The sequence below is a fragment of the Xiphophorus couchianus genome, chromosome 1 (assembly GCF_001444195.1).
Source record: "Xiphophorus couchianus chromosome 1, X_couchianus-1.0, whole genome shotgun sequence".
NCBI lineage: Eukaryota > Metazoa > Chordata > Actinopteri > Cyprinodontiformes > Poeciliidae > Xiphophorus > Xiphophorus couchianus.
In genome coordinates, this window is record NC_040228.1 from 5,254,217 (window position 1) to 5,276,481 (window position 22,265).

The 22,265-nt window shown below is 39.6% G+C and overlaps 1 protein-coding gene and 1 long non-coding RNA gene across 2 annotated transcripts in view; one reads left to right on the forward strand and one right to left on the reverse strand.

Moving 5' to 3' along the window:
• myt1b (myelin transcription factor 1b) overlaps nt 1-22,265 on the reverse strand; it is a 145,738-nt gene that overhangs the window by 93,440 nt on the left and 30,033 nt on the right. The gene's annotated exons all lie outside the window — the stretch shown is intronic.
• Nucleotides 1,849-22,209, forward strand: LOC114144596 (uncharacterized). Its single transcript, XR_003595514.1, has 3 exons — nt 1,849-1,944; nt 20,367-20,372; nt 22,200-22,209. It is a non-coding gene; the product is annotated as an uncharacterized LOC114144596 (long non-coding RNA).

Genomic DNA, 22,265 nt, shown 5'->3' on the forward strand with positions numbered 1-22,265 from the left:
GTTCTGATTGGTTGATTCTAGTTAGCACTGGGAGAAGGCAGAGGAGCTCGATTTTTTTTCCACACATTATCTGTTTCATACCATACCACCATGACATAGTGACAGTTTCAACAAATAGATAAAAAGTATATTTTTGTATAAAAGTTACATACTGCGGCTTTAGTGTCATAAAATGCGAAAAAGTTAAAATGCCAGGAATGCTTTTGAAAGGCATTTAAAGTTTTGCTTATCTATCACAGTGCATCTAGTCTGAATGTCACAACTGCTGTTAAAAATATACATGAAAAATTAAATAAGAAATGTAGTGAACTCATGTTTTCACAGACACAAAAAGACAGATGTCTCTTCCATAATGCAGATTCAAACATAAACATATGTACGCAAAAGGCTTCAACGTGTACCTAAGCAAACGTAAGCCCCCTTCAAAAGCAACAAAATAACCATAATGAACCACAGACACCTGTTAAATCATTCACACATGTATGTGCAGCGCTCACATGCACAAATTGAGAGATTTGAGGGAAACGTGCGACAGCTAGATAATTGAAAACTAAGAGCACAGAAAGCTGATCTGCCTTCTAAATCACCGGAGCAAACATGTAAACAGCAAATATTTGATGTGAGCCAATATTTATTCAACCACGCACGAGACGAAAAGAACGATAACAGCACCACAAGTGAAATAATATTTCCAGTCCAGTTCTATTTAAGTTCTTTTTGGCAGATGGCATCCTTGTTGTCATAGCTTGAAACATATTGACTATCATAAAAATACCTAAACGTGAATCAACAATCATTTCTGTTGCCTTCTTGTATCTAACAGAGCTCCGAAACGGTTTGATAACTAGTGAAAACGGTTGGCCTTAGCAGTTTTTAAAATATTCCCAGAGAACAACTTGTGTTTATTCCCTCAGAAAACTCTCAGGTATCCATGGATTCACGTTTCTTCAGTTTTGCCTTTTTAATCTCATGACAAAAAAACCCCCAAAAAACCCGATCCAGTCTAACTTGTCTAAGTAGTCCTTATGTGAAAATGTGACTAAACCTACTAGTTATGCCACGTTTGCTGGCAACACCTGACAGTAAGTGTTTGCAATAACAAGCAGGAGTCTTTAATGTAGCTGTAGAGGCATTTCACCCACTCTTCTGTGCAGAATTGTTTTTAATTTAGCCATATTTGTGGGGTTTGCCAGTACAAACGACTTAAGGTCATGTCACAACAACTTAATTGGATTTAAATCAGAACTTTGGATAGGCCACTTGGACACTATCCTTCAGGACTTTGTGCTAGAGAGCAGAATCCATGGTTCCATCAGTTATGGCAAGCAGCCCAGGTCCCAAAGCAACAAGGCAGCCCTCAGGCTACCACACTCTCACTAGTGTTTGACTGTCAGTTTTGAAGTTTGTTTTTTGTTTTGTTTTTTAACAGTCAATTTTACACCAGATGTAATGAGACAGCACACCTCTGTGTGGTGTGTTTTCCCAAAGGTGTTGGTCAAGATATATATATTTTTTGGCCTTTTTTGGTCAGCAAAAGTTCTGGTCAAATCAAAACTCAAATCAAACTTTATTTGTGTAGCACATTTCAAATTGCTTTAAATAGTAAAAACACAAAGTCATGCAACATAGAAATGTACATTGATGTACATTGAAATGTAATCAATTACAAATTTATTGATGGAACTTGACTTAATGTCGTGTTTTGATTATTGATTCTATGTTGCTTTGTGTTTCTGTGTTTGATATGATGTAAAGCACTTTGAAATGTTTTGCTGCTGAAATGTGCTATACAAATAAAATTTGATTGATTGATTGATGAACATAGAATCAGCAATAGAAGTCTTAATCGATTATGCTTCAAACGCAACTCTAAACAGGCGGGGCTTTAGTCTAGATTTATAGGCATTCAGTGTTTCAGCAGTTTTGCAGTTTTCTGGAAGATTTGTGGAGTAATAGTAGTTGAAAGCTGCTTCTCGTTTGGTTCTGGTTCTAGGGATACATAGCAGAACCAGAACCAGAACCAGAAGACCTGAGTGATCTGGAAGGTTGGTACAACAACAGCAGAACTTTAATGTATTGTGGTGCTAAGACATTCAGTGATTTATAAACTAACAAGAGTATTTTAAAGTCTGTCTTGGAACTCTCCGATAAATGTATTTTTGTCCCAGTCTTTTATTGTGGAATCATGCTGAACTTAACTGAGGTAAGTGAAGCCTGCAGTGGCTTGATGTTGTCCTGGCCGCTTTGTGACCTCCTGCACTGAGTTGTTGAAACTGTCTTGCAGTAATTGTGGAAGGCGGACCACTCCTGGGACGGTTCACAACTGTTCCAGTTTCAGTTTGTGGATACTGGCTGGTCTTCTGGTTCACTGGAGTCCCAGAGCCTCAGAAACACTGAGTTCCTTTTGATCAAGGCTAAAACCTCACTTGCTTAGAGTTGCTTTTGACACATAATCACTGGAACATTGACCAATATGTTTGATTCGTACTGATGATTTTTTTATTTATTTTTTTCTCCGAAGAGTTTTTGCGGCGCTAGTGGCTCGTATTTTTTCGACAGTAGGCAGGCAGGAAGGAGGGTGAGGAGAGGGGGAAGACATGCGGCAAAGGTCGCCGGGACCGGGAGTCGAACCCGCGACGTCCACGTCGAGGACTAAGGCCTCCAAACGTGGGGCGTGCTAACCCCCTGCGCCACCACAGCACGCCCCCTGATGATTTTGACGATGGGACTCGACAAAATATGTTTACTCGTTTCACAATTGGTGACTGTATGAAGGTTTTGTTTTTTATATTTTTTTTGTGACGTAAAGCACTATGAACTGCCTTGTTGTTGAAATATGCTACAAATAACCATTTCTATACTAAATAACCTCAATGACTTTTCTCATCCGATCTAAATATTTAAATCTGGGCATGATGTGTTTAATGAGATGTTTTGGCGAACTTTATGCTGTCGGACGAGGTTCTTTAATGTCGTTTGAAAATAAGGTTCATCACAGTTAATTCATAATTTAACAAAGTGGGGTGAGTGATGAGGGGAGCAAAACGTTTTATTTTTTACAGGTCAGGAAAGTTGTATTTATTATTGCTCAGATTATATTTGTCTTATATAAAACTTAGTTTGATGTGAAAATGTAAAAAAAAAAAAAGTCAGGCTGTCAGGAATGAGAGTCAAACCTTTATTTTGTGTTAATATAGTAAAAAGGGGCAAAACATAGCAGCAGTGATCAAATCTGTGGTTCATGAAACTAAAGGTGTGGGATCGGAATATTTTTTTAACTGCTACAGTAAAGTGAAGACTACTTTACAGGCTTTGACAAGTGTTTATGAAGATGAAAGAGCTATGTTTTCATTTATAAAGGTGATGGACTGAAAATGATGATCATCCAGATTTAGTTTTTGGCAGCAACTCTGAGCGCTTCACTTTACGAATGTCTTGTACATAATTTCATTTTGAGAAACGCTTATTAAATTGCACGAAACTTTGAACTCAAAAAATAATATGCTTCTGTAGTTTGCTATCGGTCAAATTCAGAATCAGTATTTCGGAAAGCAGAAATATGAATCGTCCTGGAAATATGGAATCTGTTTCACTGTTGATGAGACGACTGGAATCTGACTACTGTTGCGAGAAGCTAAACAGTATATATACCTAGAAAGCATTCCATTTTGTGCTATATTATGTCACGATACTGCATTTTGTAGTTTTTATATTTATTTGTTGTAAGTGGGCACAAAATAAAGCCTGACAAGTTGGACTAGAGAAGTTATGGGATGGTTTCCATGAGTTTTACCTTTACAAAAATTCTCCTTTTATATATACTTTCTGAGAAAAAAGGCAGCAAAGAAACAAAGAAACTCCAGACTGTAACCTGCTTGCTGCAGGCTGATGGACGTCCTTTCACAGCCTCCCCTGTTTTGTTTAGTTGTTACTCTAAAAGAAAAAAAAAATCTTCAGTAGTTTGCATGTAGGGCAGCCAGCCTTTTATACTTCATTATTGTGAATTCAGAACAGAATAAAGAAGTAAGCAAAGTGACTGACAGGATGAAAGACAACAAAAGTGCATTCTTCCTTGTCAGTCGCGCTCTGAGACGTAACATAGGATCGTAGTAGGAAAGCTTTCTTCTGTGCTGAGCTGCAGAAAAAAAAACGTTTAATAGGCTAATGTTCTCCGCTAAGATAAACAACCATCAAAATTAATCTACAATTAGTTGAGAATGTGGAAAGCAATAACTTCTGTGATTTGTTTCTGTCACATCTGTCGTCATGTTCGGTTTAAGGTGAGGAGCCAAATGTAGAGAGTAACAGAAAGCAAAGTCTTTAATGAAAAAACAAAAAAATAAATAAATAAAAAATAACGTACATCTGGCAAAGAGATGAATCAGGGAACAGCCAGAGAAACGGGGATACAGATGGGGGAACCAGTGGAAAACAATGCAGAAAGGAAGCTTTATAGTGGAGAACGACATGAGAACCAGAAGAGCTAATCACTGGTGAGTAGATGCAGCTGGGAAGGGGATCAGGATGCTGACTAGAGGAAAGGTGAAAGGTAAGCATGTAACTGCAGTATGTGACTTTTATTGAAAAGTACATGTATGTGTATATATATTTTTTACCCATTACATACAGTATGAGTATGTAATGATAATCTGTGAAAAAAATTAGCTCCTCTGCTTTCTTCCTCTGCTCCTATTGCCATCTACAGAAAAGCAACCAATAAGACCATGGAGGAGGGTCTTAGCACTGTCAATCATTCGTGTGAATGCGCTGCTCGCACTCTCCCAGTTGCTCTCGGCTACACTACTGCTGGTTTACCACAACATAACCTGCCATCAATGATCTGGCTAATTGGCTACTAATGGGGTTTTTTAAAGGATGATAAGTTCTTTCTACGCCATTGAGCACTTGGAACACAAGCATGATCGACAGCGCTATAAGACGCTTCCACTGGCTCTGATTGGTTGTTTCTCACCGGGAGCGGCGCATTTCTTTAGACGGCAATAATACCACTGGGAGGAGCTTCATTTCATCACATATCATCTGTCTCATACTATCACAAAACAGTAACAGTTTTGTGCAGATGTGAGAAGGACAGTATACAGTATATGTAGAGAGGTGATTCCTTTGTCTAGTTAGATCTCTTCTGAGTTCTCCATCTGTGCAGATGTGAAATAAAGCTGTGTTTTGTTCTTTCTCTTTAACAAGGTTTGGACTTTGTTAATTTTTCTCGCTCCACAGTTTAAATAAAGGTGTAAAAACATTTATTTATTTTTTTATTAAAGTTGCATACTGGAGCTCTCAGGGGAAAACATTTTTTTAAAAAACTGTCAAACAGTAAACAGAAAGAAACACTAATCTAAACAAATACAAATAACTAATGAAGAGAATATAAACTGCAATAGAAGATCGAGGTGAATAACAAAGAAATGATCACAAACCAGAAGCACAAATGAAACTTTAAAAAAAAAGTTTAAACACCTACAGATGATGTCAGCTATTCCTTCAAAGTATTGGCTGGAGAAAGTGTGTGTACAAAGTATTTACACGTGCCACTCTCAGGAGTACTGATTGTAGCGATTCACTTCATTCAGTCCTGACTTGCTGTTTCTTAGTGGAGCTGAGATCAACAGCAGATGTACAGTTTGTGGCGGCAGAATGTGGCGCCGTGATACGACATGCCACCCCCGCTACGACTGTGGCACAAACACAAGCAGTCTGCTGCCAAGGGGGGGGGGGGTGGCACAGACGCAACGAGTAACAAATGTTCCAGGAGATCAGAGAGGGCGGTGAGATCAGGCGGGATTCAGGGTCTGAATGGCGAGGTGAGACAACAGAAGTAGCATGACAAGCAGAAAAATGTTTTCCTTATTCAGAATCCCATTTATAACATGCGTCTTTAGGACACCATTCACATAAAGAAGTGTGATGTTTATCACTAAGCTGCACAGATATTTTCACATTTATTTAACTTTTATTGAAAGGACTCTAGGGAAAATAGTAAAACTAACAATAACCACATCACAGATTGTTTTTGGAGGTTTTAAACGTCATTATTTGGGATTTATCATGACAATAAATGGTAAATCACAATAAATGATAAACGATGCGATAAATGCTCACTGCTACTGGCGAAGTGGTTGGACCTGAGAGCCCACTGTGGGAGCTGAAATGCCAAATGAACAGGAAAAATTAGCAATCAGAAATAAATAAGAGCTGCATGGAGGCTCGGTTGTTAGCAATGTTGCATCACAGTGACAAAGCATTGGGTCAAATTTACTATTATGATTTATTAAACTGTTTAGTAATGGAAGAAAAAGCAATTACTTTCACCAGATGCCACAACTGGCTCAAGGACATCATATGAAAACAACAAACAAAATGTGCATTCGTTGCTTAAGCAACCTGGTCTCCACACATTTCTTTGAAAGACGGAAATGTGCAACAGATTTCACATGAGCAGGTCGTGCGCTCCAGAGGTGAATAAAGCACCAAGCTGACTGAGCAAAAAAAAAAAAAAAAGTTTACAAAATGAATGCCTGAACATTACCACAGAAAGCAACAGCGGTCTCCCTCCTACCGGAATCAAATAAGATCCTTTAAACATTTAAAGGCAAACTTTAAGAACAAAAAAAAAAAATCAAAGATGTTCACCAATCAGTGACGGCCCTCAACCTGTTTTATTCAGACTTTTTAAAGCTTGATTGTAAAGAAACTCAACAGATTTGATTGTTGACAGATTGGTTTTTCACAAGCACTGTCATGCCATCACACAAATATGAACATTTCCACAAATTCAAAAATAACAATTGCACATTCAATGTTATTACGGCGAAGATTCCTTTTTAGCATTTTAGAAATCCTTTTACAGCTAAAATCCATAAATTAACAGAGAATGTAATAAGTTAGGAAAGCATCGACATTCTTCCTTCTTTCCGCTCTTGGCAAGGGGAATCCAATCAGCCAATCAGCACCAAAGAAAACTGAACGGCGCTTCTGGATTGGCTGCTTTGCAAATGCCAGTGAATAGTGTGTTGAACAGCATCGCACCAACGTCTTTCAGGTTCAAAAGCTGCATTTTCTTTCAAATATTTCACATGTGCTCTACGGGAAAAACTCCCACAAATAATTTAGAGTCACGTTCAACAGAAAAAGCCATGTTTAGGTGAATCTAACCTGAGAATATTCAATCAACAATCAGCCCCCGCCTATATGCGGTTCAGGACTGCGTCCACAGTATATTCCCAGACCCACCATATTCCCAAAAGTGCTGCAATTACTCCCATGGCCATATTTGTGGTAAGATGGGTCATTCTCAGGGAATTCCAATGTGGTGCCAAGATTGGATGCCACCTGTGCTGTTAGTCCGGTCCTGGAGTTTTCTTGCTACCAAATATTCCACAATCAGCTTTTACCAATATCATTACAAAGTGAAAGTGATTGGGATTATCAGCAACTCATCTATATGTTGCACCCTTAAAAAGAACTAAAAAACTCAAAGGTCTTCGCTTTTGTGCAACTTCATTAAACAAAATCCACGGTTCGAGCATACACAGGTCATGAACTTTTTACTCCCATCATGCATTGTGTCCTTCTTAAAGGTGTATTATCATGACAGAAATCTATGAAGTAAAACAAAATAAAGTAGTTTGAGCACATATTTAGCCATAGACCAAATGAATTGTTCTAACTAAATACTAAATCAAATGAATGCTTGCCCAATAAGATAATTATACCAATTTATTTAACATTATCACGTTCTTAACATATTTCCAGGGCTCTACATATAGTTGTGTTTCCATTACAAATAGCAATATTCCAGTTGAATAAACACAATCTTGCAGTTGTCGTGTTTCCATTTAATAAGAATCAAATCACTCGTGAATAGGTTTGTTCGTGTGGTATGTCATTAAAAACATGCTGTGGCATCATCCTCCAACTATTCCCTATTGTCTTCTGCCTTGTTTGTACCAGTGGTAACGTCCGGTTGTTGATCGTGTGACTCGTATGATGCAAAATAAGCATGTGCATCTCAGTTTTATGAGATAAACCAATTTTGTTACAGTCACAAATAAAAACCACCTCATCCTGGCGCAAAAACATTTTATCACAAAATGATAGATTTTTTTGAAATTGCAATGTTTCCATGAAGCGAATTTATTCTCAAAATGTCAAATTGCACATTTATACTCTCAATGGAAACGCAGCAAATGTTGTGGAAGGCCATGAAAATCTTAGACTCCATGTTACTGTGTGAGGACAGCTTCAAAGAGTGGGTTTCAATAGCCATGCAGTTACACCCAAGCCCTGAAACATCAAGTCCAACACAAAGCGCCAGGTAGTGAGGTGCAAAACAACAAATATGCCACCACTCGACTCGAGAGCGATGGAAGCGTGTTGTCTGGAGTAATGAATCATGCTTCTCTGATTTCTAATTTTCTGAGTTGTGAAGAAACCACAAAACAGAAAATTACAACACAGGACAAACCAGGTGAAGATTGCGAGATTAGATTCAAGATGAAGCAGCACAACATTCAGCAAATGGGCTTACATAATGCTAAATTCAATACAATTTGTTGGAAAATTATGATCATTTTCATCCTGGTTTGGGTTCAGAAAGAAACAAGCTTATTGCACCTTAAAATGTGTCATTCTGGACCACTTTTTGACCCAGAATCACTGTTTCATCGATACCTAGAGGAAATGTATGGGTCTCATTCAGAGCTAAGAGTGACAGCAGCAAGCCTTAAACTAAGGACAACAATTCTTACCTTGTTTTTACATGGCGGACATCAAATTTGTAGCAGATTTCAATGACTGTATGTAAAGCAATGTTTTTAGGATTCCCTTCGTCAAAGGGATTAGTGTATTCCTACCCAACTCTACGTGACGTTAAAATATCAGCCCAACCTGGTAACCCTCAATTCAGGACTTTGGCTTGTATTGAGGTTTGGGGCATTAAAGAAAAGGCTAAAATATGATCAGTTACGTCTCTGAATAAGTAGGGCATAAAGTCGCTCAGCTGGCTGGCAACCGATTTCAGGAAAGAGTCTCTTTACCACTGAATTGTGGTGCGAAGAATAACAGAACAGTAAAAACCAGGAAAAACAAATAAAAGTAATGGCCACATCAACAGAAGCGGTAGTCTTGGTTGAGAGCTGGCAGCACCCCACTGGGAGCCTGATAGCAGGCACGGTTCTGAATGAAATACGGTACGAACCAAGAAAGAGCTTCAGAAAAAAAAAATCCTCCCTGTTCGTGTCGTGTACTGTTGGACTCGAACTGGACTGAGGAGATAATGTGCCACAGCAGTACACATTTTAGTCCCCTTTAAAGCCTCTTTGTCCCCAAGACATCACATGTCCGGGCCCATTAGCATGGGCAGCTGGTTGTGGTGCCAGTCACAAAGAAAGCTTAAAGTGGAGTCTATTTCATTTATTGATTCCTCTCCTGTGTAGTGGGATACTTCATTGCTTTAATCAGTGGGTGGTTTAAACTGGGGTGAAATTACAGGTGTGGTGCCTGCAGATGCCATGTTTGGAGGTGGGTCGGATTGCATTTGCATCGTTTCCTTTGAGTTCTCTCGCTGTAATTGGAACACATCTTTCTGTGCTGCACTGAAAGTGCGGAGGAACCGATGAAGGATGTGTTAGTGAGAACATGAGAGTATGCATTTCCTGGAGTTTGTCTCATGCTTTGACCCCACAGTGTGTCAGTCTGTGGGAAGTAAGGATTGTTAGGGCAGATGGAAAATAATCCAAGAAGTCCAAAGTGGATGCCTGGAGTGATCCTGAAACAGGGAACTGGAATATGAATATTAAGATGTAAAACAGTCTTTTTTTTTTTTTTTTGCTGGAGACTTTACAAGTAAGTCTCAAGTTTTTCTAACCAAGTCTCACGTCAAGTCCAAGGTTAGTTATGCAAGTTCCCTGACTCTCTACTGCGGTTTACAAACCAAGTTTCACCAACTCAAAGTCATATCTTTTTCATCAACTTGTGATTTGGCCAGCAAATTAAATGATGTGTTGTAGATCAAACAATTTGGAGAAGTTACTAAATTGGCTTGAACTTTGTTATTCCAAAGTGGCATTTTGGAATATACAGAGGAAGCTCTGGATTTAAATGATTTCATTTAAACAGTCAATTGTAGCCTGCAGATCTGCATGTGGAAAGAATTTTGATTCAAATCATTTGCATGAATAAAAATGTTTCCCCACTTTTGTCCTAAAATAGGTGCTCATCAGTGTGTTTAAATCATTCACAAAATACAGCAGAAAATCTGCTATAATAAGATCCCAAATAAAAAATCATCAGCTGCATCTCTTCTAAAGCCACCAAGGAGTCAGGTTCCAGTCCCCGGCCTCAGACTAATCACAGATTACATTCGTGAAAGATCTGGGGTTCTTTAGCTTTTTCTCTGTGCAGGACCTATGGTTCTATTAATCTAAAATTACAACACAGAGATGATGAGGAGAAAAAAGAATGTGCTGTTTAGTTACTGGATGAGAGCTACAGCTGGGAACTCTGAGACAACATCGCCTTTTGATTTGTTCTGATGCCGCACATCACATCCGAAGGCTCTATTCTCGGTCAAATCCCTCCTTCAGATCCGAAAGGAGTCAAAATCAAACCAGGCATTAATAATCCACACACAAAAAAAATTACATTTAGTTACTGTTGAGATGAGAAGAAAGAAAACACAAAGAAGTTATTTTATTTTATTTTTTTATTATTATTAAAAGCTGAATTTGTGCAGACCCTGTGGCAAAAAGGTTGGACACCACAGGTTTAGATCAAAACATACTCAACCCAATCAAAGTCTAGACTTTCACTTAATCAGTTGCAAAACGATTTTAACAAAGAGGGAGCCGCTATCGACCATTTGCTTCATTTTGCAAAAAAAAGAAGAAGAAAAGAAAAGCAGCTTTGTAATCTAGTGAATAGTTAGCATATGCTAGAATATGGCACTGCAAACTGCCCACTATGTGGAATAGCAGTTATAGTGAAAGATACTTTGACTGATACTAAATAAAATTTAAGGAACATAAACATGATCCATCAGGAGCTCTAATGAAAACCTGGTCAGCTATTTGTTAGAGGTTTTTATTGTGTTTCTTATAAGTATGACATTCAGATACTGTTGATCTTCTGTTGTCCTGAAAATGATTACTGTCCCTCTCATTTTAAGCTAAACGTTGGTTCGGCATCACATCCACACATCCAGCTTTATGGATGTGTGGCGGCTTTAATAAAAGGTAATCAGCAGGACAATATGCTGACTCTCAGCACTCAATGCCCTATGACCTCTCTGACCTTTCACCTCTGAGTTCCATAGGGGTTCAACAGCCGTCAACGTATTGATCAAGCACGTGCTGAAAAGATGGATTCAACTGAAAGCAGCAGGCAGTAAACATACTGGCATTTGTGTAATTGTTTGGAAATTATGTGTCCGAACGCATCTGAAACGAGAATAGACAATGAGAAAGAATAAAATGTATTTCAATTTAGAATTAGATCCAGATTATTAAAAAGAAAAAAATTACAAACTGAAGTTTCCTAAAAGAGTAAGTGTGTAAGAAATTGACATAATGTGTTTGAATCTGCATTTTGTTTTGATGCTCGGTGAAGACGGCCGAAAGCAAATGCGATAAGAACAAATTGTGAAACAGAAAGAAAAAGTGTCTTCGCAAAGTCAAATAGATAAAATCCCCAAAAATATTCCTTCTCAGACAACACAACTGTTATTCCTACCGCTTGCTTTTGTGTTTGGCCTTTGTAACGCTGGCTCGTTTCTGTGAATGATGGGAGTAGAATCCAATTTTTTATATGTCTAAAACATATGTGTCTGAACTTTGTATGTTTGATATCATCGCATAACAGTACCTGAAGGCTTTCCGCACATTTTAATCTGTCATTTACAGTGGGCCGTTATCTATTGAAATGTAAATGATTATTTACCCAAGAAAGGTAGAACGTGGAGTTCTGATGATCTTAATGTGGAATACTGGAGCTGAGACCAAATATATGACGGATCTCAGTGCAACTGACTAAAATAAAGGGAAATGGTGTCATTTGTTAAGTATAAAACCATTCAGAGAATCCTATTTTAGTATATTAATGACTTTTGTACACTCTGCACAGTGTACGCAAAAAACCAGAAACCAGAAACCCTCTGTTCTGGTTTCTGGATGAAAAAGTCTGCATTCGCAGCAGTCTTGTTAAGTCCGATTCAGTGGAACTCCAGTTAGGTTGTCTTGAAACTCTGGTTCATTTGGGGAGGTGTGAATGGAATCAAACTCTGCTGAGGGCCCAAAAAGTGATCACTAGTCCATCTCCAATCCCACATTTTCGGTATAGCGGAAGTGAATTAAGGTGCAAATGCATACGTGAACCAAGTGGACAAGAGACCGGTCCAAAAGAAGAAAGTGGACTATATACCGCAGGGCATTCTGGGTAAATAAAACCAAAACCAACGGGTGAGTCCAACACTAGCAGGAGAAACCCTACAATCACTTAAATCTGACAGTACTCCATTTTGTTTACATGTCGTGAAGAAGGAAGTTGTGCTCGGTGTCTTCTTCAGAGGTTTTTCTTTTATTTCCTTCTGTGTTTCTTGGTGCAGCGCCACCACAGGCGAGGCAGGGAACAAGTTTTTCAATGGGTTTGGCCGGTTTTACTCAGTGTAAAGCAGTGGTACCCAACGTTGGTCCTCGAGGGCCGGCATCCTGCATGTTTCAGTTCTCTCCCTGGTTTAACACATCTGCGTCAAATGACGGCTCATTAGAAGAACACTGACGTGCCGAAAAGGTTGTTACTACCACCAGGGGGAGAACTAAAACATGCAGGATGCCGGCCCTCAAGGACCCACTTTGAGCACCACTGGTGTAACGTGAAAGCGAACTTCATTAGCTGAAAATGTAACAAATGTTGCAATCTCGATCCCCAATCCAACCGAGCCTACTGGACTATCAGGTCTGAAAACATCCTAAATTAGGTTCCGATGAAGTGATTGATACGTTAATTCAGTGTGAAATAGTGAGCTTTTATTTTTCACATTGTTTCACACATCCGCTCATCAGGCATGTATTGTGACCAGAAACATTTTGAATGAACCAAACTCAGAATTAAAGATCATTAGTGGCCTTCTAGCTACAATCCTTGTATGAATGACCACCTTCTTTTGTGTAAATACCCACCAAATGCACATGTGATAATGGTTTAGAGGTCGATAAAAGTATTTGGATAAGGTTTTCTAAGATTTTTGAGATTTCCTTTAAGAAGGTAGCAGTCCACTTTGGTCTAGGCCCATTTCAGCCTACAAAGTCATCCTCCAAGACCAACTAATCTGGACTTATACTCAGTAATTAAGCAGACTTATAAGATACTAACTCCTGAGAAACTTTCAACAGAACCCACCTTACAAAGTTCACCGATCTTTTAAACAACAGTAGCTACAAAGTTTTTTCTTCCTCCTTCTTTATTTCGAGTTGAGGCAAACGACGTGGATCCTGGCAAAGTGCAGGAATTCCCATCAGTAGTCGGCATGCAAAGTATTTTGACCGCAGCTCAATCTTCACACCTCTCTGACTGGCTTTCATTGATTTCCACGCCGTTAGATGGAGTGCGAAGGTCTGCACATCCCGGAGAGGCGACGGCTCACATGTGGAAGGCTTATAATTACAAACGTTTTCTCCATGTGGGCCCCACTGCACCTGAACCGGCAGGTGAAGACGCATGCATTAAGACAAAAAGCGAACACCTGTGTCTTTCTTTTTCAGTAATAGATCCAGCTCTCACAATCTCCTCTTATATTACGCACGAGGATTCAATCAAAGAAATCTGATTGTGTGAAAGCCAACGGCTATATGCAGGCGTGCAGATACTATTATACACTTGACAAAGAGTGACACACACACACACACACACACACGCACGCACCCACATGCTGAAACACACACAGTTACTGAACTAACAGGTTATAGCTTGCCCCATGTGTTTCAGTAAGTGTGTTATTTTATCGCCTCTTTTCATCCCCTCTTCTCCAATTCTGCTCGGTGACACGGGAGGGAGAGTGAGGGGCTTCAGGGGTGGGGTGGGGGGGGATCTGCACCCTACTTTGTTGCCATAGATACCACAAACACCCCACATAGAAAATTCTACACAGAATAATAAGTGGCCAATTGCGTCTGTTTGCTCTCCAACAAACCTCGGGATTAGAGGCATTTTCTTGTCAGAGGCATAAACTATTTTTATGTTTGCACGGAACAAGCGGGAAGAGGAGAGGGAAGGAGAGAGAGAGAGAGAGAGAGAGAAAAGGGAGAAAAAGAGGCACGGATATGAAAAGAGCATACTAATGCTGCGTGGTGACAGGTTTCTCCCTGCTTGGTTGAGATGAGAGAGGTTGGGAACAGAGGGGGAAGATAAAAAAAAAGAAAAGAAAAGGAAACAGAAGAAGGGAAGAAGAGATGCTCATAAAAAAAGAGAGAAAGAAACTCAGGTGCTCGGGGCAACCTGAACAAATGAAGGAGAACATGGCAGAGAAGAGGCTGAGAAAGACGAAGCACATCATTTCAAGTCCAGTTAACTGGCAGCGCTGACATTTGTAACAGACAAGAGGAGCGGGGAAGTAGGCGTTGTTTAGCGGGGCAAACTCCAGTTAAATGGTTCATTTTTGCTGCTCTTTTTAGATGAAACACTCCTCATTTCTTCCCCCCCCACCCTCCCACCACCACTGAGTTTCAGAGAACATAACCCTAGAGTGCAGTGATGTCATTATGATACCATCTGTTTGTTGCGATGGAAAAAACACACACACACGCATGCACCAGATCAAATAACACGCAGAGGAAGGAAAACCTTTGACATTTGCTTAGCGCGCTCTGTATCCTGCTACACATGTCGGACTCTTCAGGGTTTATTGTAAAGAGGAAGTCTGATTGTTGACACAGAGGAAACTACAGCAGGATTCTTAGTGGCTGCTTTTAAAAGGGCAGGGCGGCGTCTTTCTGCTCGTCCTGGAGGGTGGAGCACTTCGCCTCTCAAGGTCAGAGGAGGAGATACTTTATGTGGATGCCAGTCAACCCCATCCCCCATTTAGGCATGGACACAACCCCCCACCCCAACCCGTACAGTGTTTACACCTTTGCCGTCTACTGGCGGAGCCGGTTGGGCGCGATCCAATCACGGCAGAGGTCAGCTGACGTTGGCTGACAGCGGCTCTGTTGAGATCACAGTACAGGTTTGCTCACAGCTCTGCTGTGTGAAGATGTATTAGCTCGACGTCTTGTACAAAACATTAATATGCAGAACAGTCGCTACATGAATTATACATCAACTTATCCGCAGCGGTGGAGTGGCCAGTTGTTTTTAGTGGAGTAGAGTAGTTATGTGTCATTGTGACATTCCTACAAAACTACAATGTTGTGAGACTTGAACTTTTATACCTTTGACATGTTGCAACTAGAGCTGCACTGATCTGTTATTAATGTCTGTATTGGTCACAATACTGAAATAAATTCCAGATCAGATATCAGTGAGCAGGTGCCCAATCCATAAGGGCAAATCCATTAAGTCTAATTCTACATTTTGTGCTCTGAGCAACATCATTCTTTATCACTTATTTTACATTATATTTAGAATTACTTGCAGTTTATTTTTACATGTTTGACCAAGGTAGTCAACCTATGGTTTTTGTCAGTTTCAGTTTCTTTATTATTTATTTTTCATTAGATGTTCTACTCCTAATTGCGCTGACTGAACAAATTAAAGTTGTGTTGTTTTCACACATTTGACCAAGTTTCTAAAGCTATTGGTGTATTTAAGTGTGCTGTACTGGTGCCGTTATCAAATAAATTTGTAATTAAGTACACTTATGTCTGTGTTTAAGAGAGGAAGCGGGTTCCATTCATCACTGTTTTCCTGTATTGGAGCGGAATCGGTCGAGGCCAGACCTCAGATATCGGTATTGGTATTGGAAGTGAAAAAAGTGGATCGGTGCCTCCCGAGTTACACCCATAAACTTCTATTTTTGATTTTGACTTTTTGTCACAGAGTAGCACATGATTGTGAATTGAAAAGAAATTAAACAGGTTTGATTTGATAAATGTGTCTCACGTAAATCCTTAGAGTGACTGGTATCACTGATTTTAGAGGTTGTAGGAAATGTTTCTCCATCCTAGCATCTTTCTTACTGCTAATGATGCCACACAACTATTCTAATCAAAACTTAGCAATTATGAAAGTGGCACCAATGACTGAGGGCAAGAGAATGTATATGTTTGAATCTGTTCATATTTTAGGAACCTTGTGCACTTACTTTGCAAAGCAACACAAAAATAACTCCTGAGAATATAGTGAAAACAAACTGTTTTGTGCCAAAGTGCAAAGTTTTACAAATGCGTTGTTTACTTTTGACACAGCCCGCTTGTAAAGTGTGAGGTTTGAACACTTTTGCAGTGCATTGCAAAAGTATTCATGCACCTTGAACTGTCTCACATTTTGCCATATTACAACCAGAAACTTCTATATACTTTGGTCTGATTTTATCTAATAAAGTAGTGTGCAATTGTAATATAATATTTGGTTTTCTGTACAAGCCTCAGAAGTTTGGTAGAAGATATTGTGAAGATCAAGGAACACAAAAAACAGGTCAAAGAGACAAATTGGATTTTTTTAAAACATACTTGTAAATTCTAAAGATAATTAAAAAAAAAACATTTAATAAACAATTAAAGACAGTAACCTTCCTTCTCCTTCAGAAATATTCTCCTTTATGGAAACCAGTGCCTGCCTGTGCTCATGTTTTGACTTCTGAACTACATGTAGACAAACAGCAGGTACAAGCAAAGCCGCATGGGTAAAGTGGCGTGCTGTGCATGCATGAGCAGGCCAAGCCGACGTAGCAAATGAATTTGGAGGGGCGTAATGAGAGATGGCGCTGGGCTCAGGCCCGATTTCACAGCCGCATCATTAGGGTGAGGCAGCCCCTTCCCCCGAATTAACGCGCGCACATACACACACAACTCAGCAGAGTGGCCCGAGGAAAGACGACCAAGGTCAGTCGCCATGCGACTGTCTAATGAGAGGTGACAAGTGAGAAGAGAGGCTCCAGACTTTGCTCATTAAACGTACATTTTTAGGGCGCGTTTGTGCGTTTCCCCCTGTGTCCCAGTACGTTTCTCTGAATCACAAGCAAATTCATGGACAGTGAATTGTGGGGAAGAAACTGTGTGGGCGCTAAAATATCCACACGATGCCCTTCAGGTGACCTTTGTGTACTTCCTGGGAGGCAGGTGTTAAGGCCGTAGGGGCTGAAACGAAGGGCCGTCAGGAGGTGGTGCTGCTTTATCTCTCTACATGTCCAGGTCTTGTAAATGCTGTGAAACCACAGGTTTGTTTTGGCTATGAATAACTGCAGAGGACAACTTGCAACACAACTTGTCATGTAGATCAAAATTGCCAATTCGGGGAGCCAAGTTGGCAGTATCATTAAAATAATAAAATAATAGCCAAACAGTTTAGTCTCAGTCACTGCTCATAAATAGCTGTGTTAGGCATTAAATAAGAGATGAAGGAACGAGTCCAGCACAGGCGTTTTCAAACAGCACGGCTCTTCTACACATGAAGAAACAACATCTCTGCCACGTATAAGATTTTAACAAAAAAGAAGAATTCAACCTTCCAGTTAAAACACTTCAATCAATCAATCAATCAATCAGCTTTATTGTCAATTCCTCTTACATGTCCAGACATACAAGGGAATCGAAATGACGTTTCTCACTATCCCACAGTGATACAAGACAGGGCGTTACTAACATTGAGTAACAATAAAAGACACAGTCTAACTAAAATTATCCTAAACAATTAATAAATAGATGTACAATAACTAGACATATAGCGTAAAAAGTTTTACAACTGAGAATGTATATGTATATATATAAGTATATAGAGATGTACAGATAAAAAAGTGGTTGCAGTTGTGCAAGGTTCTGGTATCAATGGACTCACTAAGCCAGTAACTCTCACCTATTAAGCAAAAAATGAAAGAGTAATGAAACTAGTAAACTACCGTAAGTAAAAGAGGAAAAACACCTAAGTAAAATATCCATATAGGAATGGACAAAAAAAATGCAATGATGTCACAGTTAGCATCTAGATTTTATCTTTAGCCTAGCATTACTCTAGGATAGTGGACAATTTAATGTATCTAGTAAGAAGACAAGGAGCAGCCTTGGCATTTAGGAGCCGGTCTCTTTGCACAATGGCAGATGAAATATTGAGAGAGTGGCTTGGTTTTATTTCCTGAGAGCAAGAGAACCTTGTCATCAGGCTCCTCTGCGCCGGCGTCTGAGTTCATCGGATAGTTCAGAGGCATTCTGAGTTTGGCAAGTTTCACCACCAACTCCGGGAGCTGATATATATAGTTATCAGTGTTTACATACAGTATATGTTAAACAGAAGGGTTTGAAATGGGGAGAGTGTCAATGAATACCCAAGACAGAGAAATCCAAAGGCGACTGAAAACTCTCCTCTCCATGGTGTTGAGATGGACGGAGGGTACAGTAAGTAGCAGAGGGTACAGTAAGAGGAGTGGAAGATGAACAGCGGACTGGGAAGTGGATGTGAAGGAATCCAGACAGATGTAGAGGTTAAAGGTTAAGGTTACACATTTTGGCAACCTATTGCTTGCAGCTTTTGCACTTATAAGATAATCTAATTCATTGTTTTTCGCTTGAGTTTTGCAGAGCATACATTACATTAAATATAGAAAAAGTTTACATCTTGATCTAATTTTTGACAGATCTGAAGTTCCTAACAGACTTTTCAGACTCACAGCGTGTTCTGAGGTTAAGATCTGACTGAGGTCTGTCAATGACGTCGGCTGATCTCCTCTGGTCGCGATTGCAGGTTGTTCTCATCCTGCTATCCCTTGATGCTCGAGCATCCCGTTCTGCGTCCAGATGGCTAACCTTAAACACAGCTCTCCGCAGCTGTCCTCTTTGCAGTTAACTCTCTGAATGACTTGTAACTCGGGATGCATCTGACATTTCTAGTGACAGCCTCGAGCTTGACGAGGAAGCCTGAACGCTTGATAATCACCACGGTGACACCATTAGGATGACGCTCAGGGACCTCCCTCAGACATTTATCAAAAGATAAAAAGCAAACGAGTTAAACCTCACATCCTGGTTTCATCGCGGCAGAAGACTGACACGCCGAGGCTGCCAGTGCTTGTGATTGTTATTGAGAGTTGTATCTATCCTCTCTGTGCCTTCTTCCTTTGCCTTGGTCACATTTTCCTGAACTGGAGTGTCTGACTTTACACATGCGGTTGAAACTAGATAGTCACATACTCATTTTTTTCTTACTGTCTGAAGTTAAATCAGACCAAACTTTGTCTTAGCTCAGTCAGAGCTACCAAAATTATTTCCATTTGCTCGATGCCACAAAACTTGGTAAGAAGATCTTTTAGAGATTATTTAGTAATTTTCCTCTAATTTATATGTTTACATACTGTGAATGTATGTAAACAGTATTTTGTAGCATTCCATTTGAACCATATGACCTTGGTCTCATCTTTTGGGTTTCCTTCCAGAAGCTTCTCACAATAGTTTGCTAGAATTCTAGCTTTGCCATTCCTCCTGACATAGCTACTGGAACTGAGTCCAGTTTGTAGGCTCCCTCTTCTCTATCGCACTGAGATCAAGACTTTGTGATGGCCACAACAAAACATTGACTCTGTTGTCCTCAAGCCGCTTTAAAACCACTTTGGCTGTGTGCAGAGGGTTTCTGTCCATCTGGAAGACCAATCTGCTTTTACTTCCTGGCTGAGGTCTTTAGCTGTTGTTGCTTCAATATTTTCCCACGTAATGTTCTTTATCCTTTTTCCTCCAAATGTAACAATGGTCAGTAAGTCCAATATGTTCCATTTTACTTCCATCAGACCACTGGACATGTCTCCAAAAATGAAGATCTTTGTCCCTGTGTGGATTTGCAAACTGCAGTCTGGCTTTTTATGTTTCTGTTAAAGTAAAGGCTTCTTCCTCACAGAGTGACCTTTCAGCCCAGGACATTTCGTTGTGGATGATGACTCTGTCTCACCAACTCCACCAGCATCCTCTGGGGTCAATCTGCATGTTTTGGACCTGAACCTGTTCATCTCTGCCAGAGCCCGTCTCCTTCCTGAGCGATGTGATGGTTGGACATTCCCGTCATGTCCATACTTGGATGAAATTGTTTGAACACATGAACGCAGCAAATTAAATTGCTCTCAAAGATGAATCCGACTGGTGCAGCTGCACAATTCTCTTCCTGATATCTTGGCGGATTTCTTTTGACTTTCCCATCTTGCTAAATCAGAAAGCAGAGAGTTCCAGGTGTGGCTTTAAAATACATCCAAGTGTCAGTTAACCTATCAAACCCAGAAGGTTTGACCCGAATCATACGGCTTAAAAAACAGTTATCCTGACTCTGACCACATGTACAGTATGTTAACAAAACTCTAACTTAGTTTTCTGTCATTTAGCAAATAGAAATCATTTTGGTAATTACTACACAAACAAAAACAAGAAAAGTTTGGACTGATTTAACTTCAGAGGGGGAAAAAAACGTGTCTGTGTCTTTTAATTTAGTGGAAACATCAGGTTTCAGTTGTAAAGCTGCGTGTTTCATTGAGTTCTCAAGAGCTTCTGTTATGACACATTCTCTCTATTAAGACTTAAAGAAAAGTTTCCTTGGAAAATATCACTATCTGGGCTACAATAACACCATGTGAAACTGAAATCTTTTCTCCCTGATGATTCCTCCCTTCTTTTATTAGTCTGGCAAAAGAGATTCTGTAAAGATAATCTTTAAACAAATCATGAGAAACTGTATAGAAGTGAGGCAATCTCATGGCCCTTTTTCCCCCATCAGTGATACCCCTGAGTGACTTTCCTATCTTGTTAGCCTTTGTTGTAACATCATGTTCCCCAACCAAATAAAATTAAATCAATCACAACATGATCATCAGCCGCCTTAGTGTTTTCAGCCGTCCACTTTTCTATTTCCAACTGAGCCACAAACTGTATTAATAACTTATTAAATCAGATAATTGCATTACAGACATGCGTGCATTTATATACGTGAGCGCATCATCTTCCCTCGGATGGATTCGCCCTGCAAATCAAGTTAATCACAGCACTGAAAGCAATAATGAGTGTGGCATGCTACTCGACAAACTAACAAACCCATTAGCTAGTCTGCCTGTCTCCAAATCCAAAACCTTATATTCATTAGATAGTAATTCAGAGCAGAAAATGAGATTGAGATCCTTGATGCTACAGAGAAATGCATGCCAATCCCTTAGAAACAAAACAAAACAAAAAAAGAAACCTGCGACGGCTGAGACAAGATCGAAAAACAAATTTCTAATTTTGTCCATGAAGTGAGAAAGGAGTTGATAATTAGTCTGGGATGAGAGGAAGACGTTCCAGACACGACCGAATCAGTTTTCAATCCATTCCTCTTTCTGTCCAATTTAACGCAGCTGCCGGAGCCGATCACGCTGAGGAGCGCTCTGCGAGCTTATGTAACTCCAGGAAGAAGTGGTGTGAAAAATGGTGCCATCAATCCATTTTGCAGTTTTGTGCTCTTTACCGTGGGGACTTTGTCACACCCCTGCAGAGTAGCACATCAGGATGATCCAATTCAGCTCTCTCAGGTTTGTAGGACAAAGGGTGGAACATTTAATCCAAGACGCTATCAGCCATCTTTATGAAAATGTCGACGTGATAAGCTAACTTTTCTTACCTTTAAATCAATGAGCGACCCAAAGGCCGTTTGCGGGCCTCAAAGTGATTTTGCGCGCTCCACAAAGACATTTTAAAATGGTGATGGACACTTTATTTTTGTCTTAATTACTTCTTATATTTTTTTTATAACTGTTTTGTAGTTTCCTTGGTTTGCATTTATTGTTTGCACTGACTGTATTTTTTGTACTTGTTGATAAAATTTGTGAAGTTAAGTCATTTTAACCTTGTTTTCTATAGCCTTTGTGTTTAGCAGGATAAGTTGAGCTTCTGGTACATTTACAGAAATGTTAATTAATGTGCATTGTCCCTAAATCTCAAATCTTTTAAAAAAATGTTACTGCTAAATTTTCTCTAACAAGTTTAAATCTGCTTCAAATGTAAAATGTTAGGTAAAACCCAGTCTTTTAAAAGATCTGTGATGATTTAAAGCTCGCTTTTGAACAAAAATACATCCACATTGTTTGATTTATTAACATA